This window comes from Artemia franciscana, chromosome 5 (genome assembly GCF_032884065.1).
Source record: "Artemia franciscana chromosome 5, ASM3288406v1, whole genome shotgun sequence".
Classification (NCBI taxonomy): domain Eukaryota; kingdom Metazoa; phylum Arthropoda; class Branchiopoda; order Anostraca; family Artemiidae; genus Artemia; species Artemia franciscana.
Window position 1 is genome coordinate 23,101,929 of NC_088867.1, and position 21,401 is coordinate 23,123,329.

The 21,401-nt window shown below is 33.4% G+C and overlaps 1 long non-coding RNA gene across 1 annotated transcript in view; it reads right to left on the reverse strand.

Moving 5' to 3' along the window:
- Nucleotides 1–350: 350 nt before the first annotated feature.
- Nucleotides 351–21,401, reverse strand: part of LOC136027123 (uncharacterized) — a 36,874-nt gene continuing 15,823 nt past the window's right edge. Inside the window, exon 3 of the long non-coding RNA XR_010617506.1 lies at nucleotides 351–1,312. This is a non-coding gene — a long non-coding RNA (uncharacterized LOC136027123). The remainder of the gene's footprint in view (nucleotides 1,313–21,401) is intronic.

Genomic DNA, 21,401 nt, shown 5'->3' on the forward strand with positions numbered 1-21,401 from the left:
TTTTTGTTCGTAAAACTTTTTACATATTGATTTTTCTCGTCATACAACTTCTAAATTGATTTTTCTCATCGTGAAACTAATTTTGTTAAGCGAACTTGTTGCATACTGATTTTTGCTTTAGAAACTTAGTGCGTGATTATTTTTGTTTGTGAAACTTCTTGCATCTTGATTTATCTCTTCGTATAACTTGTACATTGGTTTTTTCCCTCAGGAAACTGATTTTATTTATGGAACTCACTGCTTGCTGATTTTATGCTTGGCGAACTTGTTTGGTGCTCATTTTTATTAGCAAAACTTTTTGCATGTCGATTTTTGTCCACGTGAAACTTGTACATTGATTTTTCTCCTCGTTAAATTTATTTTATTCATCGAATTTATTGTAGGCTAGGTAAGGTTTGGGGGTTGGAACTAAGCCTTACGGGACCTTCGCCTAACCTACTCATGGTATGTTAGGTTAATTTAGGTTAGATGACACGTAATCTAATCAACATCAACTAATAGAAAAATCAATGTACATGTTTCACAGAGAGATGCACAAGTTTCACGTAGCTGCTGAAAAATGTTGAATAATTTTCACAAGCAAAAATCAGTGCGCGACAACTTCTTTGAACAAATTAGTTTTGAGAGTTGAAAAATAAGTGTAAAAGTTTCACGAAAAGAAAAATCATCATGCAACCAGCTTCATGATTAAAAATCAGTACGCATTATTTCTCAAGATTTTAATAGTAAAATATTTCGCATTATTTTAATAATAAAATTAGATTATTGACACATCTAAGCAAATTTAATAACGAAAGAAAAACATGTAATTTTTCTGAAAAAAAGAAAGAAAAAGGAGTAGACCCCCAAAACTTCCCACCGTAAGATAAATTGCCACACATGTGCTATGCTGGTTCATCCTTACAAACAAAACACTGAACTTCAACTTTACAATAACCATTTGGCTTTTTTCTTCACTCGTTTGTGCTAATTGCCCACAGCTTGACTCTGGATCTGTCGACACCCACGCGTCTCTATTGCAGAACAACCATGGTCTAGATCGCATGGGCATCAACATTAGGATTAAAAATTAAAGCCCAAAGATCAACAGCAAATACTCGTGCTTAGCATGGTTAAGTAAAAGTTTCTTGCTCGCAAGAGCTTAAATTTCAGAGAAGCGTAGAATCAGGTACTATCACATTCGAATCTTCAAGCAAAATCACCTGAATTGGTCTCTTAATCTCCATTGGTGAAAACAAAATCGTATCCCAATTAAAACACGAATCACACCGTGGCAAAGTTTGAAATAATCCAGGACCAAAAATACAAAGGTCTGAAAAAACGATAGAGGTAATGGGAGACTAGGTAGGAATCTTAATCAACCATCCATCGATTTCTCTTGGTTGACAATCCCCTAGGATAGTCAAGTTAAAAACACTCTTGGATGCCAACTGAAGATAAAATTTTAATACGTAACTCAAGGAATAAGGTTTGCAGGAAAGAACTGTCGTTTCACATGAAGTTTTAAAACCATGAATGGGGCTACTGGACTCTTTCACTGCTCTTGCATTCTCTTTCTTTGTCCTTTCTCTTTTTGTCCCTCCCCCTTTCCCTGTTTTTCATTTTCCTCATCAATAGCTTACGTTTAATTTTTTTCATAAATGTTATTAAAAAGATTAAATTTCTATTTTACTAAAAACATTAGTTTTAAAAGCAAATCAGTGAATTAACTTTAACTTAATATTTTACTTTATTGGTGAATTCTTTTCTTATTTTTTTTTCACCTTTAGTTGTCCGAATATTAGTTCTGACATCATACAGTACACAAGTGTTTCCTAGTTCTGACGAATTTCCCGAGTTTTAACATTTTTGGATCTTATCTTTTTATAAATATACTGTGCAGCTTGATGTAGCACAAGTACCTGATATACCACTTTTCCCTTTATCAGTTTAATCACAAAATTTAGTGGTTGTCTTGAATTGTAGCCTTATGGAACCATTTGAAGGCTCTCCCAGGATAACATGATCGTGCAGTTGGTTCCATGTAGATTTTTAGTACTAGACAAACATGTATCTAGAATACTCTTAAGATATGTTGCCTTTAAAAAATAGCAGTGGGTTTCGGTTTTTAGAGTCATATTTGGAAAACAAAAAAATATTGTCTTTGCTAAGTAAAAGGAATAAATACTTGCGATAGCAAAAAAAAAAATATGTATCTAGCAAAAACATGGTAGAAAAACAATCAAATAGTGGCAATGAGTTGAATGAATGCTGTATAAAATTTGACAGCAGTATCAACAACAAATTTGGACAATTTTAAAAAATCTTTTTTAGGGTCTCATTGTACTAAAAAGAAAATTTAAGGCAACAGGAATTAAAATGCCGTTGGGAGTTCGCAGAACTTCTTGGAGACGTTTGGTGGAGAGGTTTTGTCCCCCGGAGGAGGATGTATAAAAGAAGTTGTTTCAACAGTTCTGAACAAACATTCATTCAGTGAACATCTGTGTTTGCACTATACAATTTTCAGCCAGATTAACTCTGACAATTAAATTCTTTAACATTTTTTCAATGAATTCGGAGTAATAGGATCATTTTTGCGAGCGCTTTACAAAATTGGATGTGAATTATCGTGGGTGTTCGTTTATCAATTTTTTGACAATTATAAACATTATTGAATATGAATATGGTTAACAAAAGTGGGAAATGATCAAGACAAAGTGATTTAGAGGATTCAAAAGGATCCACTGAGTCGACTAATAATATCTCAAAGTTAGATAAAATCCTTGAAATAGTCGAAGCAAATAATAACGATGGCTTAGAAATAAAATTGGAAATCGTTGACATTAAATCTAGTTTAGAGTTCCTAAAATTCTCGCGTGGAGGATCTAGAATTACCAAGAACAGCCCAAGAAAATGAATTATCTAGTATCAAGCAGGAAATATCCGCATTACGAAACCAAATTGAAAAGGAGCCTAGTTTGGGTGAATTAGCATCTAGAGTACTTGTGTTAGAAAACATGAATAGGAGAAGGAATTTTATTATATGGAACATTAAAATCGAATCTAAATTAAGGGCTAAAGACCATGACGACAAATTCTGTGTGCTTCAGGGAAACAAGAAATTACGTGAAAACCCGTTCGAAAGAGGAGCCGGACGTGAATCCCCATATATGAGATATGATGTGACAAAAGGAGTTCGTGACATTCGCAATTCCCTTAGAATTAAACAAAAAGAATTTAGAGTAAAGGGAAATAGTGCTTGGATCCCCCCAGTGTACCCACCAGCATTATGCTTAATTGATAATGAAGAAAAAGTAAAGCTTAAGTGGTATAAGTCCAGTAATTGAGATACATGTATGAGAAAGATATATTTTTGGTTTGTTTTGATATTTTTTTGGTGGATTTATAGTTTCCGATGAGTATTTGTGATTTGGAAAGTTTCCAAATTTTATCGAAGCTCTGATTCGTAATTTTTTGAAGTGCCAACTGTGCTGTCATCAGCACAACAAACAATGACATCAGAAGATAGTTAACTATTGTTGGCACTATGGGCAAAGGATGGCTTATGATGACAAAATATAAAGCAATTAATATGTCTCTGCTTTTTCACTCCATACAAAAGATTATTTACATCGATCAAAAATAACACTGGCCCTAAAACTGATCCTTGAGGGACACCAAAATTCACTTGTGAGGGTGAACAGAAAAGTGGATCGACACAAAATAGCCCATCATTCAAATAAGACAAACCAAAAAAATACATTATCCCTAATGCCAAAATGAGACATCTTCGAAAGAAGAATTTCAGTGGTTAAGCAATCGAATACCTTACGAATAAGGCAGCCAGAATTAATCCTGAATCTAATGCAGAATGTATAAAATTCAAAAGGGTTATGCAGAAATATTCAGTGGAGTGCCTCGTTCGAAAACCAAATTGAAAATCATGAAGAAAGTTTCCAGATTTTAGAAAAGTAAGGAGACGAGAACGGATAGCCTTTTCGAAAATTTTATTAAAAACTGATAAAATTAAAATTTGTCGATAGTTTGCTGGATCTATTTTTGGCCCACCTTTATACAAAACAATAATCCAAACATGTTAAGACAGCATCCGGAAAACACCATATTTAAATGAAAGATTAACAAATTTGAGATACAACTATCGAAGGAAGAATAGATTTAACTACCTTAGTAGGAATAGAATCTGGCCCAGATTAGGACGAATTTCCCAAACCATTAACAATTTTAGTAATATGACTTAATCCCCCACAATCCCCGGGGGAAGGGCTGCAAGTTATGGACTTTGCCCATTGTTTACATATAGTGTCGGTTATCGGGAAGTTTTCAGATATTTTCAGGGGGAGGGTTCGAGGGAGAGGGCTAAGTAGAAGGAATTTATCTTGGGGGAAGTGAATTTTCCATGGAAGGGGTGCCGAATTTGTCAGCATTTTTTAAAAAAACAATCAGAAAAAAAGAAGGTTTTTTCAACTGGAAGTAAGGAGCAACATTAAAACTAAATTACTTGTATGGGGGGGGCTCGTCCCCTGGTCAATACCTAGCTCTATGCAATGAAGTTAAAATTGTATTCCAATTCTAGAAGAATGACCCCTGAATCCCAAAGGCCATTAAACTAGAATAAATACGTCTTTTGAAAGTACTAAAAAAATAGCGTAAAGAGCGAGGTGTTGACAAGGGGGATCATCACCTCGTTAATACCTTGCTCTTTATGCTAAATTTACTTTAAAGAGCGAGGTATTGACGAGGGGGATAATTTTTTGAAGTGCCAAGTGTGCTGTCATCAGCACAACAAACAATTACATCAGAAGATAGTGAACTATAGTTGGTACTATGGGCAAAAACAAAGTCTTTGCTTTTGTACTACATACACAATTATCTTTTACAATTATCTGCTGTTACTACATCACAATTATGTTTGGACAAAAAATAACCAACTTGTTCAAGTTTGTGATTTTTTATAAAATAGTGCCTCTGATAATGAAGTGGAGACCAATTGAAACGGATGTACAAATGAAACGGATTGGACAAAAAAGGCATGGTGGGAGGACTATACTTTAAGTAGTTTTCCTCCTGAAGTTATTAGGAATTTGAACTTGGCAATGAGTAAGTAACATCCACTCAATCAATAAAGTATTTGGTGGTTTTTCCACTCAGTTTTTATGTGTAAGATTTTGACTGTAAATCCTACTAAACAAACTATAAAGAAGCATCTGATTTAAAAAGAAAATTCTAGACGGTTTCAATATTTATTGTTTGTCTTTCTTTAGTGGAAAGTTTTAATCATGTTTAAGCTAGTAATTCGCTTAGAATTAGACTTGAATTTGGCATTTGTCTGTGTATCTTTAGGAATCAATAGTATACATATACAGCAAAATATTTAAAATTCATGAGGATCAGACTGATATGCCTTTAAAGAAAATTGATTTTTTAAACCAATTCTAATAAAAGTAGACAGTGGGGTAGCATTTGATTTGTATCCTTTATCACAAGAAAGAAACCAACAACAAGAATTCTCAAAAACTCAAAAAGATAAAAGTGCTTCTGTGTGTGGCATATTTACAGATAGCGATGAGACCATCAAATAATTTACCAAATATTAGCATAAACCGCAGCCAAAAATTGGTATGGATTGAATACACCTACCCTGTATCGTGATTGGCTGATTATAGAGCCAGCGTACATAGCCCAATTTGCAGCTTTTAGCCAATGAGATTGATTGAGTAATGGAATTGTATATTTAAACTACTATGCATTTTTGGACAAATCAATGGGTGCAGAATCATCGGTCTGCATCCCCTCAGATTTTGAAAATAAATTTTTTGCATTTATTTTAGGACAGGAAAAAAAATACCCCCCCCCCCTAATGTCTTAGAAAATATATTTTACCCGACCAGTTTAATAGAAGGGCATTAAAATGGGAGCCCTTCAGTCATCATACATTTTCTGAAGGCTGTTGAATACGATGGTGATAAGCCTGATTCTAATGATGTCAAAGAACTCTTGTATCTCTTTGAGCTTTTCAATGCTCAGATGAAAGAATCACTATTGGTCCACTCCGTAAGAAAGAGTATCTGGTAATCCCTCCAGATTATGTTGTGCCTAAGATCGAGCCACAATATGTGATGACTGCGGATGCTAGGAACCAATTAGATATGCATCATTCCTTCCAAATTGCCTATTTGAACACCCAAGTTTTTAAAGATGAATTAAAAGATGGTGGGAAAGACACAGCGTTTCAATTATTAATGCTTTCATTGTGTTTCTGTTAAATAGAGAGAACAATCTTAAAAATCTCGCAAAGGAAAACAAAAAATATTTTTATAGTTTAGTTTAAACTGTTGTTTGTGTTTCATAAAGTGTGTATATATATTTGAAGTGTTCATTTTGTATAAAATGTGTAGATAGTTATTTTTAGTGTTTTTACCATGTCTGATATTCCGCCATATGATACCAACATTGATTTCAGAGACGAAATCCCATTTCTAACTACTTTAGAACAATATGATGATGAGTTAGCTGATGACAAAAACAACGGGGCGGGTAAAGAGGTGTTGCAAATATTGGAAAATAACGCGGAGGGTCAATTTGAAAAAATATTAAAAACTAAAATAAAACCAACGAAAAATCGAAAATAAAAGACAAAATTCAATATAAGCTGAAATTAGCAGAATTAAAACCTGATACCTTTTTACGATTGTTTCTTCTTATTTAACAGTGTACCATCTTTCTCAAAACATCACCTGTCCCTATTTTCTATCCGCCACCTCTCTTGATAGCGGGAGGAACCCAACTGAACACGTCAGAATAGAAAAAAACTCTCGCTAATCTGTATCAATTGAAACGTGTTAATGCCACAATAATCGTCTGCTTGCAGTTTTTTGGACTATGTGTGATGTTACTACCCCATTGGACGCCAAGAAAACGGAGGGGGAAAATCATATATGTCAAGAATTGGTAGATCCCTGTTTCTTTTATTTTGCAACCACGCTTCCCAGCATGGGGTCCATGCCTCACTGGGAGGGGGGGAGGAGGGATTGAGAATCTTGGTGGGTCTTGTGCTGGACATGCACCCTTCGGTTCACTGTACTCTAGAGCCTTAATTTTGAAGAAACAAAACATTTATGTTGAGAATAATGTCAAATTCACAAAATCAGTTGAGAACCATTACACTCTGGCTTCTTAATAAAAACTAACAAGAAAAAACTAAAGATAAAATCTATCAATCAAGTATTTTTAAATTATTATTCTTTTTTTCTTCTTCCCAAACTCAGAATTTTTTTCTGGAAACATTAAAGTGATCAGCATCGTAAAATATTTTTTATCAGACTAGTCTTGTAAAAAAATGCTTGGACACTTGTGTTTTTTGTGCACAATAAAGGAAAGTCTTCAGTTTTCTGTTTCTTTTAGTTTTACAGTTTGGGTTTTGCACCGTTTTCGTGACAGCCCTTCCATTGGCTACATTGATTTTCTTCATCTCCAATGTCATTAATATTGGATTGGACGTGAAGAAATTCTTGAAACGTTATCAGAGGCCAGTCGCACACACTGTGAAGGGCATTGGTGTTTTAGGCGACGTAATGGACCTGATTGAAAAGGTTTCGATCAGAACTAACGTAAGCCACATTTAGTCCTTCTTTGAATCAGGTTTTACTTGCTTAATTTGTTGCATGGTTTCACTTCCATTTGATTTTCAAAAGAAGATTTGAAAGAAATGCCGGTAAAAATATCCTGTTTTCGTGAAACATGCTATCACAATTTTAAGGGAGAAAACAAAATAATATTTGATGTGCTAGTAAACAGTGCGTTTTTTACAAGTACATTTTGTGTTTTCATGTTATTCTTTTCTTATTCTGTATTAAATGAAAAAAAGCGAGTTTTCCAAAAAATAATTTTTATCAAAAAAGTTGAGCCATATCAAAATTCATGGTGAGGAGAAATAAAATAATACAATAAATCAAAGCTTAAAAAAACTTAGAAATTACTGAAAAATTAAAAATGAAAAAAATTTTAATGATTGACCGTGTCAAGCAAAAACAAGTCAAATTTAATTTGAGTTGACGGACTTTAAAAATATGTCGTTCCATTTCATAGCTTCGTTAAACCAAATTTGTTTGGTTTCGTTTATTTCTGTTAAATTTTACAGAAAAATACTTTCCAGGAAAATTTAAATACTTAATCTAGAAGTTGTCAACATAGTTTACACTGAAAATTTCACCAAGAAAAAGAAGAAACTGAGGAAGTTGATTCGTTTATTTCTTTGTTGAAAGTTGATTCGGTGTTGTAAACGATAACTGCAACATCACCCTCATAGTTTTTCTTGGTAAACTAATCAAAAAGAATAAACTGTAAACTAAACAAACTGTTTAAGAAAAGACCTATATAATAAGCATAAATTATAACGTAATTTTTGAATGTTATGAAAAAATATAGAAATTCTTGAATGCCCCCCCCCCTTAATCTATGTATTTAGTTTTGAGTTTGTTTGTTTTTCCCTCTCCTAATATCAGATCGAACCTGATTAACAAAGCTAGGCCAAAGGAGAGCAAAATTTACATGAATCATTTACATGAAATACCTAAATAATGTGAAAAAATTTATAATAATAAAAACAAATTAATGCAAATCATACAAGAAAATGATCGTCATGGCACCAATAAAATTGCTAGCTCTTATCTCAACAGCTAACTGGTTTTTACAGCTGGTAAAAATTTGAAGAAAAGAGATTCACTCATAAGGTAAATTGAAAGCATAGTCTGGAAAACATTCGGTTCTGTTTTATCTATGTGCTACTGAAAAAATTACTGATCACTACCCGAGCAGTAGTGAATCGTAATTTGTGTTGGTCTGATAAAAGCTGTAACGATTTCGAGATAGGTGTCAAAATAATGTTTGACAATAAAAGCGTATTCAATTATTTATAAATATGTTTCCACTTTTATTGACTTCCCCTTTCATTGTGTAAACAATAGTAGAAAAAGGGTATGATAACCATAAAAATGAGAGGGAAAATTCACAAGCTAATTTGGCTGTTAATAAATAGTGCATCTAATCGTGCATGCATTGCTGAAAATTTTAAAAGTGCATTATTGTTATTAACACAAAGCGTTTAGTAGTAAAACGGATGGATTGTGTCGTGTGACATATGGCATCTAAACTCCTACATGTTTAATCTCTATCAGTTTTCAGTGAAATGAGAAACGAAGCCCAAAAAGTTAAAAATTGACTGAAATATTTCAGTAAGTTCTAAAAATATATTATTTCCCTTGGTAGCCTCTATAAATCAAATTTACCTGAATATCTTTTCTTTATTACTCTTTGATTCTACGGTATTTAAACTAGACATACGTTTTCCGCTATTTAAACTTGAAAAATTTTCACTAAAAAAGAACAAAGACGAAGACAATTCAAAAAAATATAATTGGTTTTACAGGGGAAGAGGAATTCAAATTATATCAACCATAGCTAATTTTTAGGTGATATGACGTAAGAAAGCATTGCTGGAAAAGCTCCAATTTTGTATACTCTACTTATCGTCGTCAGGTCATTTGTCATGGCGTCGGCTCATCGGCATACCACGTCAAGTCCGTTATGAAACAAAGAGAACTTTTTGGAGACGTTTGGTGGAGTGGTTTTGTCCCCCGGAGGAGGATGTATAAAAGAAGTTGTTTCAACAGTTCTGAACAAACATTCATTCAGCGGACATCTGTATTTGCTCTATACAATTTTCAGCCAGATTAACTCTGACAAGTAAATTCTTTAACATTTTTTCAATGAATTTGGGTGTTGGTTTATCTATTTTTTGACAATTCTAAACATTATTGAATATAAATATGGTTAACAAAAGCGGGAAGCGATCAAGACAAATTGATTTAGAGGATTCAAGAGGATCCACGGAGTCGACTAATAATATCTCAAAGTTAGATAAAATCCTTGTAATAGTCGGAGCAACTAAAAACGATGTCTTAGAAATAAAATTTGAAATCGTTGACATTAAAGCTGGTTTAGAGTTCCTAAAATTCTCGTGTGGAAGATCTAGAATTACCAAGAACAACCGAAAAAAATTAATTATCTAGTATCAAGCAGGAAACATCGGCATTACGAAAACAAATTGAAAAGGAGCCTGGTTTCGGTGAATTAGTATCTAATGTGTGCTGTGTGCTTGAAGTGCCAAGTGTGCTGTCATCAGCACAACAAACAATGACATCAGAAGATAGTGAACTATAGTTGGCACAATGGGCAAAGGATGGCTTAGAATGACACAATATGCAACAATTAATAAGTCTCTGCTTTTTCACTACATACAAAAGATTATTTACATAGATCAAAAATACCATCGGCCCTAAAATTGATCCTTGAGGGACACCAAAATTCACTTGTGAGGTTAAATAGAAAAGTGGATCGATAGAAAATAACCCATCATTCAAATAAGACAAACCAATTAAATACATTATCCCTAATGCCAAAATGAGACATCTTCGATAGAAGAATTTCAGTGGTTAAGCAATCAAATACCTTACGAATAAGGCAGCCAGAATTAATCCCGAATCTAATACAGAATGTATAAAATTCAAAAGGGTTATGCAGGCATGTTTAGTGGTGTTCCTTGTTCGGAAACCAAATTGAAAATCACGAAGAAAGTTCCTAGATTTTAAAAAAGTAAGGAGAAGAGACAGGATAGCCTTTTCGAAGATTTTATTAAACACTGATAAAAATAAAATTTGTCGATAATTTGCTGGATCTATTTAAAGAGCTAAAGAGTTAAAGAGCGAGGTATTGGCGAGGGGGTAAGTTTTAATGTTGCTCCTTACTTTCAGTTAAAAACAACTTAATTTTGTGTTTAATTACTTCAGAGAAGAGGGTGAATTAGAATAAATGCAGTAGTAAACAGTGAATTATGTAATGTATTTAGATTGTCTTGAGTACATCAGAAAAATCTAGGGACTTTTAGGCAGTTTTCAGTTTGGGAAGCGGATATTTTACTTATTTTACATAGAAAACGTAAATTTAGTGAAAATTATTAAAATTTATAGCTCAAAAAAGGGGTTCGAGATTTTTGGTTCTATCCTTGTACTGTAAAGTCAATGCCTTTAAATTCAGGTTCTGCAATCAGCACCGTATATAAGTTATCCATTAGATGAGTTAAAAACAAGAAATTGAAGCTTGAAGAGTTTTCATAGCCCTTGGCTCTCTTCGTTCCCTTCGTCCCTGTAGCTCCCTTAGTTAGAAACTCTCAAGACTAATTTTTCATCTTTTTAGTGTTCTCCGGGAAGCTGCATGCTCGAATTGACGAAACAATTGGTCACAATTATGTTTGGACAAAAAATAATCAATTTGTTCAAGTTTGTGATTTTTTATAAAATAGTGCCTCTGATAATGAAGTGGCGGAGACAAATTGAAACGGATGTACCAAATGAAACAGATGGGAAGAAAAAGCCATGGTGGGAGGACTATACTTTAAGTAGTTTTCCTCCAGAAGTTATTAGGAATTTGAACGTGGCAATGAGTAAGTAATATCCACGCAATCAATAAAGTATTTGGGGGTTTTTCCACTCAGTTTTTATGTGTAAGATTTTGACTGTAAATCCTACTAAACAAACTATAAAGAAGCATCTGATTTAAAAAGAAAATTCTAGACGGTGTCAATATTTATTGTTTGTCTTCCTTTAGTGGAAAGTTTTAATCATGTTTAAGCTAGTAATTCGCTTTGAATTGGACTTGAATTTGGAATTTTTCTGTGTATCTTTAGGAATCAATAGTATACATATACAGCAAAATATTTAAACTTCATTAAGATCAGACTGATATGCTTTTAAAGAAAATTGATTTTTTTAAAACAGTTCTAATAAAAGTAGACAGTAGGGTAGCATTTGATTTGTATTATTTATCACAACAAAGAAACCAACAACAAGAATTGTCAATTAAACATTATGCTTGATTGATAATGAAGAAAAAGTAAAGCTGAAGTGGTATAAAATCCAGTAAGTGAAATACATGTATGAGAAATAGATATGCAGATAGAAACGTAGATAACTTTGGAATTTGGAAAAAACATGGTGGGAGGGAAGGGAAAGACATAATAATCATATTTTAACAGTACTGCATCAAAACCTGAAGTTCTCTAACTCAAGCCTCGACTCAGCCCTCCAAGCGTTCTCCAAGCTTCGACTCAGCCCGCCATTTCAGATCAGCCCCGTCAGGAACCTCTAAATCAGATAAACCCAGTAGTTGCTTGTGTAACATATAGGCCAGCATCTCCCCCTTTATAAAATTCAGGAAAAATCGCTCATTCATGCCCCCTTAGAAATTCTTAAATTCAGGACTAAATTTATCATTCATACCCCTTTAGTAAATTTCAAATTAGAAAAAGATTTAAAGTTAAGTCTCATAGAATCTGGAATTTAGCAGCTATTCAATACCTTATGGGCTACGTGCCTTTAAACACAAGTCAAACAAAGAGTAGAAATGTTTCTTTTTGAATCAACCAATCAAAATCAAGTCTATTAATGATTTTTATGAACCTTTGAACTCAAATAGAAAATACTTCTTTTTTTGTTTCTTGGGAGTGGAGACCGATTGTTTCACGATTGGGAATACCAGTCGTATTGCGAAATTTGCAGTAGAGGTCAAGTGCACAGGTCGTCCCCCAAGTTTTTGTTTAGAAATCAAGTCTTGGACTTATATTAGCGCGACACAGGCAGCTAGGAGTTCAGTTTTAGAATAGTCAAGTTCCAGTGTTCATGTGCACCCTTTCATGCTATAAATTATTGGAGTTGTTTTATCCAAAGTTGTATGCTGTAAGTAAATAAAACTAATTGTCTTTAATCATCTTTTGTCTATGTACTAGGGCATCAGGTACAGTTCCTCTAGTCTTCAGGTACGGTCCCAAGGGAATCTATACTATTTAGGAGACCTCGAACAGCACTGAGATGATTCTGTCTCCCAGGTTACTGGGGATTATCTACAGACCCTTTTTATTCTGTTAGCAATTTAGCTCCCATATCTCATATCAACATTAAGCTACCAAGACTTAGAAAAGTCCCAAGTACCACTAGCAAAAATCCCCCTTAAGCAAAACTTCCCAATAAACCCTTATTTTAACCAACCCCCCCCCCGTAACATTTGGCACGGTCAGAAAAAGAAGACAGTAAAAGCAACTGAAAATACCTAACACAATGAATGCCTACTAACATAGACAATTGTGATTATTTACAAATTATTTTTTGATTTTTAAGTGCAGTGCAATATTATTTCTATTTTCCATTTTTTTTATATATAGGTATACCCCATTCAAAAATAATCAAAATCTGTAAGAATTAAAATGAAACAGTAATAAAATTAAAAACTATTAGAGATTATTATATACCGCATACCTTCTAAAAAGAGACAAAACTACAATAAATATGGCCCAGGAACAAGATGAACTATTAAAAGCGCAACAAATTATTGCAACTTCGGTAGAAATTGCAAAATCATTACCAGAATATGAAGGAGATACGGACATTGACCAATTCAACATCCATTTAGGACAATTCGTAGAAATGACAAAAATTGACTTAAAAGTATTAAAAAGCATGCTACTTTTAAGACTAAAAGGACAGGCGCTAACGTTTTTAAAACAAATTGAAAATACGATAGGCACAGAAGCAACCTCAACAATTAACTCAATAGAATTATTTCAACAGGCCTTCCAGAAAAGATTTATTGACACAAGTTCATTGAATAAACTGAAACATGGCCTAGTTACATTCGAACAGACCCAAAACGTTCGAGAGTACTTACATAAAATTAAAATTGTAACAGAAGCGCGATACGGTCCAGAAGAAGGGGAATTATATGAAAAATAATACTTAATGCATTTAAACAGGGGCTCAACCCAAAATTATATCGTCTACTAATAGCTAAAAATATTGATAACCTAGAACTAGCAGTTCAGGAAATAGAAAGAGCCGTAGAAATTGATTCGATTGTCCTAAGGCATCAAAAACTGTCAAGAAATGCTGTAGAAAATAAAACCCCTGTAAAATCAAGAGATTCCTCTCCACGATTTTTCTCCCGAGAATCATCGCCAAAACCCATTCGAAATCAAATTCGAACCACCACACCTCCAAGACAAGTACGTTTTGCCCCGATAATCAATTGAGAGCACAAACCAATAATGAACCACTAAGGTGCTACACCTGTAACCGGTTAGGACATATTGCGAGAAATTGTTTTGCAAACAATAATTATCGCCCTAATTTTAGGGGAACGAGTAACCGTTTGTCCAGGGGGACAAACTATAGTGGGTACGCCCCTAGAGGCAATCAAGGGAACACATTTTTAACAAGAGGTAATTACCCAACCCAAAGTCAGAATTTCCAACGCAATACATATCAGTATCGCGGAGGGTATCGTGGAAGGACAAATCAACCTAGTAATAGTTGGAATAGAAATACAAGAGGTAGTTATATCAGCCGACGGCAACAATATAACAACTCCACCTCAAATAATAATCAAGGAAACCAAAACAGAACAAATGAAAGTTCTACACCTGACATCTGGGAACCCCAGGGAAACAATACAAGCCTCCAAAATTCTTAGGACCAAAATTTGGTGGCAAAATAATTTATAGGTCCCCACCAGTGATTATACCATTTTTGAGTGCAAATAATAATAATATGTAACCAATATTTGAAAATTTTAATGCAGGGAATATTTATTTCTCAGCCCTTATAGATTCAGGGGCAACAGTAAATGTGATAAATACATCCGTATTTAACAAATTACCGAATTATATCAAAGGACGAATGAGCAACATCTGTCCCAATTTATCAAGCGTAACCGGACATGATCTGGACGTAAAAGGAACTGTGTACCTAGCCTTGCGCAAAGACAACAGGAATTTCTATACTCGATTTATAATTTGTAAAAATTTCCCATACCAAGCCATCATAGGCGCTAATTTTTTAAAAGCCAATAAAATATTAGATGTAGCAAATTCAAAGTCTATCTATCCGACGGGAACCAAATCAATAATAAATAACATACAAGCAAACAAGGTAAAGGAGAACATAGGCAACATGAAAGAGTATAGGAAGAAAAAAATTCAAGAAATTTCTTATTTGTGGAAAAAACTAGCAAATATAGAAACTCCCAGGAAAAAACCAGCATATAATATTCTAAATTCAATAAAAGAAAATAATAACGAAAAATATTATGGATTTTTAGTACAAAAAACTAAAATTCCCCAAAAATCAATGCAGAGAGTGCAAATATGTCAAATGTTAGAACCCATTAATGATAAAAATGAAATTTGGATAGCCTCACCGTCGGAAGATATCCCAAGAAATATAATCTGTGAAGAACAAATTATAAATTATTTAAGGGTGAGGGTTACATTTGGGTAACACGAACACTCACGCAAATGACCTGATTACCCTAAGCAAAGGAACATACTTAGTAGAGATACAAGTAGTATCGGAAACCGATATAAATAATTGGAAAAATTCGGAAAAAACTTAGAGAATAGTATAAACATTCAAGTTGACAAGGAATACCCCCTGACAAGAATTAAGTTTCTTGAAAAATTCAAACTAAATCACATAACGGACATTCCATTGAAACAAAAATTATGCGACTTATTATGGGAATATATAGATGTTTTCTCGACATCTGAAGAGGATATAGGACTTATCCCATTTTATAAACACGCAATACAAACTACGGGGCTACCAGTGGCAAAGCAGCCCTACCGTATTCTTTATAAACATAAAGAATGTCTAATAAATAAAATACAGGAACTCAAAAGGAGTGAAGTCATAAGACCAAGCATAAGTCCATATTCTGCACACGTTATGCTCGTGCCAAAGAAAAATAATGACCTTAGACTAGCAGTAGATTATAGAGCCCTAAATAAACAGGAAGTCAGTGACAAATTTCCCCTGCCTTGAATTGATGAAATTTTAGATTCAATATCAAATAAAAATAAAATATTTACTTCCCTGGATTTGACACAAGGCTATCATCAAGTAAAAATAGCAGAGGAGGATGTTTACAAAACTGCGTTTTCTACGACAGAATGTGGCTCTTATGAATAATTAAGAGTACCGTTTGAACTAAAAACTAGTTCAAGTGCATTGTGTAGACCCTTACTTCATTTATTAAGAGGTCTAAATAACATAATTCATTTTGTTGACGACGTCATAGCAATGGACAAAGACACAGAAGACCATTTAGTAACCCTAGCAAAAGTATTTGAGAAATTCAGAGAAGGTAATTTAAAATGTAGACCAGAAAAAGTAAGTCTTTTTCAAACACAACTAAAATTTTTAGGAGTAGTTGTAACACAAGGACAAATTTCCCCAGACCCTGAAAAGATAAAATCTGTTAAAAATATAAAAAACCCCCAAACTATTAAACAATTACGTGGAATCTTCGGTTTAATGAGTTATTTTATAAGGAATTTTATAACGAAAATTTATAAGGAATTACGCACAAGTAGCGAAACCTCTAACGGACCTAACTAGAGGAAACCCACAAAAAATTATTTGGTCTAAAATTGCTCAGGATTCATTAGACGATTTAAAAAAGGCTTTAACTTCAGAACCTTTTTTATCAATACCCGATTTCCAAACAGGTCAATTCGTTGTTACAACAGATGCCTCAACCAAGGGAATTGGGGCAATTCTATCCCAAATAATAAATGGGGAAGAAAGAGTAATAGCATACGCTTCTCGTACCCTCACACCCGGAGAAAGTAATTATTCTGCTACACAGCTTGAATTATTATCCATTATCCACCATTTGGACAAATTCAGACACAATTTGGTAGGCAGAAAATTTAAACTGCGTTGGGACCACAAAAGTCTGCAATACTTGCAAATTTTCAAAAAGCCGACGGGTGTACTCGCAAGGTGGATACTAAAAATCCAAGATTTGGATTATGAATTTGAACATCTTAAGGGAAAACAAAACGCCCCATGTGATTATCTTAGTAGGTTTCCAGATAATACTCCCGCTGAAAATGGAAACGAAGAAGTAAACACAATAAAAGCAAAACATGCTCCAAAAAATAAAAGTTTAAAAATAAAAACAAATAACCAAGTTGAGGAAGAACCCAAAGACAGCCCCCTTTCCTTAAATAATATAAAAATATATCAAAAGAAAGACAATACTTGCAGTGCTCTAATAGAATATTTCTTATATGATAAAGAGCTATCTGATGAAATGAAATCGTTTAAAAAAGAAATTAATAATTATTATTACGATTTGGATGAAAAGATATTATGTAGAATAATGACCGATAGAAATAACAGAAATCAAACTTCCATTGTACCAATTTTACCCCAAAGTTTAGAAGAACCCGCTTTTGAATTTTTTCATTCTGATGTGGGAGGTCACTTAGGATTAGATAAGACTTTCCATAGATTAAAACAATACTTTTTCGCCACTTAAGCCTTAACAAAGTTGAAGAATTATGTTAATACTTGTGAAACATGTAATTTAAGAAAGAATCCCCAAATCTACCCTAATCCAACAATTGGAAGGACTCCTATGGCCAGGTTTCCATTTGTGTAGTTTCTTTTGATTTATATGGTACTAGCGGAGGATTACCCACGTCTAACAAAGGACACACCTGCGTACTTTCAGTAATCGATCATTTTTCTGGTTTCACTTTTGCTAAACCTTTGAAAAACCAAAGTACTTATACTACCTCAAAAGCCCTTGCTAAAATATTTCTTAATTTCGGTATTCCTAATACAGTATTAAGCGACAATGGTCCTAATTTCGTATCAAAAGTGACCAAGGATTTAATGTCTTTTCTTCAAATAAATAAATTGGTAACGACACCCTATCACCCCCAGGCCAATGGAAAAATCGAGAACAGACACAAGCTATTCTCTAATATTTTAAGCATTTATACAAAAGAAAATCGGAAGGATTGTCACGAAACCTTACCATATTTAACAAATGTGATTAATACAGCTTACTCCACAGTTATACGGGATAACCCACTTTATATATTATTCGGACGAGATTTTTGAATCCTATATAATGAAATTATAGAATCAAGACAATACTTTAATGACTCTGAAGATTATAAACAAGAATTTATCAATAGAATGAGAAAAACTTTTAAACTTGTAAAACAAGATATAGAAAAATCAAAAAGGAAACCAGAGGCCAAAAATATCCAAAATGTCAAAGGTAAACTCGATTTTCAAGTAGGAGATTGCGTTTAGTTATAAAATAAAAACAAATCGGACGGCAAAAAGCTTTTTAACCGATACACTGGGCCCTACAGAATAATTAAAAAATATGATAATAACGTTACTTTTAAACTATTAAAACCAAAAACGGGAAAAACCTATAAAACGCATGTTAGTCGTATAAAAAGAGCAAAATTCACAGAAACATGGACCCCTCAACCTTCAACGTCGAATACCTCGGAAGACGAAAATGAACCACCTCGCTCTAGACTAAGTGAGCTTAAACCTTTTAATTTTAAACAAGGATATTTTGAGAATAGTAGTGACGAAGAGAAATTTAATGAATTTCTAACGATGACAAATATGGTTACCCCCAAAAAAGTACCTCCGTCACGCGGAGACGGAAGAAAAGCAACTCATCTTCAAGTGAGGAGTCAGAAGCATTGGACTATACAATTTCTCCACAAACACAATTTTTCCCAGATAAAATATAAACCCCTTACCCTCCAAAACGTTTCCCCGACAATTTGGTACACCCTGTCACACCAATAGACAGACCTTTTTCGTTACACGATGAATTAAATAAGGCTATACAGACTCCTGGTGACATAGAGTCAGAACAGGTATTACCCAATTAAGACTAGACAAAGTACATTTAATGCTAGTCCAGCTACTGGTGAACACCAGCATCACGATATAACTGTTTCAAAAGCAAAACCAAAGGACTGGGTATTTTGGAAGGAAACCATGATGCAATCAATTCCTCACCCCCCTGAGGATATGGCTTTCAAACAATGGAGGCCCCCCAAGAAAACATTTGAATCCTCCCAAAGCTCCCAAGAATCCTTCAATTCTCCTGAGCCAAGAAATCAACAAGACGAATCAATTAGTAAGCCCTCTACTTCGCAAGGAGAAGAAATTTACGAAGGTCAAGCAGGGTCAACACCTAAATCTCAAACTTCTGCTTCAAACGATCCAGATAATAAATCTACAAGTACTAGTTCCTCAGACAGTGAATCAGACGCAGATAAGTTCAAGGACTCAGGAGGAACAAGACCACATAGTGCTACTGCCCAAGCTAAAAAGGCGCAACTAAAAGATCAAAAATTCCTTAAGAAACAATATAAAAAATTTGATTTAATATCGGTAGCAAAACCGAAGAAGAAAACAGTGCCTAAAGAAGAAAAGGTAACAACCAGATCGGGCCGTGTTGTAAAAGAACCAGATAGATTAGATTACAAATAAGCAATCTATCAATCCGGGTACAATAAAAATAGTTATTTAATGATAAAATCAATATATGATTCAAAAAAATTTATTTACTTTAATTTTTTTTTTTCGCCAAGAAACCACTCCGTAATAAGACACCCCTAAAAGAAAGTACTTTTCAGAAAGTTTGCTAAGACTCCGATTGAAAAATTGGCCTACCTTGTCAAAAAGTGCTCATTATTCTAAGTAAGTTCCGAATCATCTTTTTAACAAGAATAATCACAAGAGTGCAACTGCTTTATTAACATTTTTCTGAACCGCAAAAATAATTCCTTAACGTTAAAAGATTATCAATACCTCTATAATTAACACTGGCCTAAAAGGAATTTAAACCTTATATTTAGAGTAACTTATATGTTTGTATCATCTTTTAACAAACAACTAATAAAAAGTGCATTATTATCCCAAAAATAAGTCAAAGAAATTAAGTGCCAGCAAGCACAACGCAAGCCGTGGTCGAGGAACAAACGTGTTCCAGTTTGTCATCCATAATTTCCTAATTGCCATTTTCTTATTGCGAACTTATCTGATAAGCTATCCCGTTTGCAGCTAGATAAACTAACGTTTGCGGCTAGAGTCGCAAAAGCTAGATGGGTTGGCAAGACCGTTCCTAATTCTTAATCATTATTTCGAAAAATGAATATTCACCTTAACCTTGATAATCTCCAACTCCCCAGAAGTCTGAAGAAGTATTTAATGTACACCTAAAACAATACAAGAAAAGGCGACCAAGAATCAACGCTTCAGGAATATAACAAAATTGCCCATTTTTGTTTTTCCATACCTATAATAAATTAAAAGATTCTTTTAGCGAGTCAAAATACTCTTTAATTGTTCCCGCAAGAGAAATATACACCTAAAAATACAATAATAAAACCCTCTAACGAACTCTAAATAACAACGAAGCGTCATGAAAGAAATATTTATATCTGATCATAAGTAATTCTATATAACTCTTAACTTTGTTGTCTTTTTAGAAAGTGAATAAGCAAACTTGTAAAAAAAAATCAAAAAAAAACCTGGGCACAATTATTTTTTTGCGACTCAAATCAGAAGTCCCAAGATAAAGAGCAAGGTCTCAATTTTACGGAATAATATAATTAAAAAGCACGCAAGTCTGTCAAAAACAATAATTAAACAAACTTCCTTCCGTGTTACTTTGAAAATGATTCCTCTGAAAAATAACAACGAAATTGAACTTACAAAAAATGCATTTGTAAGGACTGGGTGTAAATATCGACAAGAGTTTACATGAAACAAACTTCAAATTGTCTTTCAAGGGTTCGGAACATTTTATGAACAAAATTTACATGATAAAAACTGTGTAAAGTTTGAGGGGACACCAAACTTTTGAACCAATTCGAAAAGTCCAACACAGATATTGAAAAACCCTAATTTAAAAAAAAATATGCATTTAAATCACGCATTTGCTATATAATCGTTACACAAAGGGTGTCGGTACAGAGATTCTTATTTTTTACCACTTTTAACCCCATATAACTTGTCACTGGTATTCGCAAACAAAAACTGTCTATTTAAGTAATTGAAATCTGAAATAATTCGAAACCGATAGGTTTGAAAACTAAAATTTGGCTGTAGTGCTTTAACTTTCTGAAAAAAATAAATAAATAAAAATAATAATAATAAGAATTCTATAAAATATATATATATATATATAAAAATATATGAGATATAATATATGAGCAGTAACTATACCTCTGCTTATTTCTCTGTTTTATAGCTTATTATTGGCCCAATACCTAAGCAAACTTGGCAAAAGCAAAGACAATGTAAGCAAAAAAATTGTAACATAATCAAAGTTAATCATTTTTAACTTTAATTATATTTCACGTGCATAATCTCAAGCAAATAAATTAACCATAGTTCCTGCATACTCTAAAAAAACTAAATTAAACGATTCTTACGATAAACAGTAAAATAGAATATTCC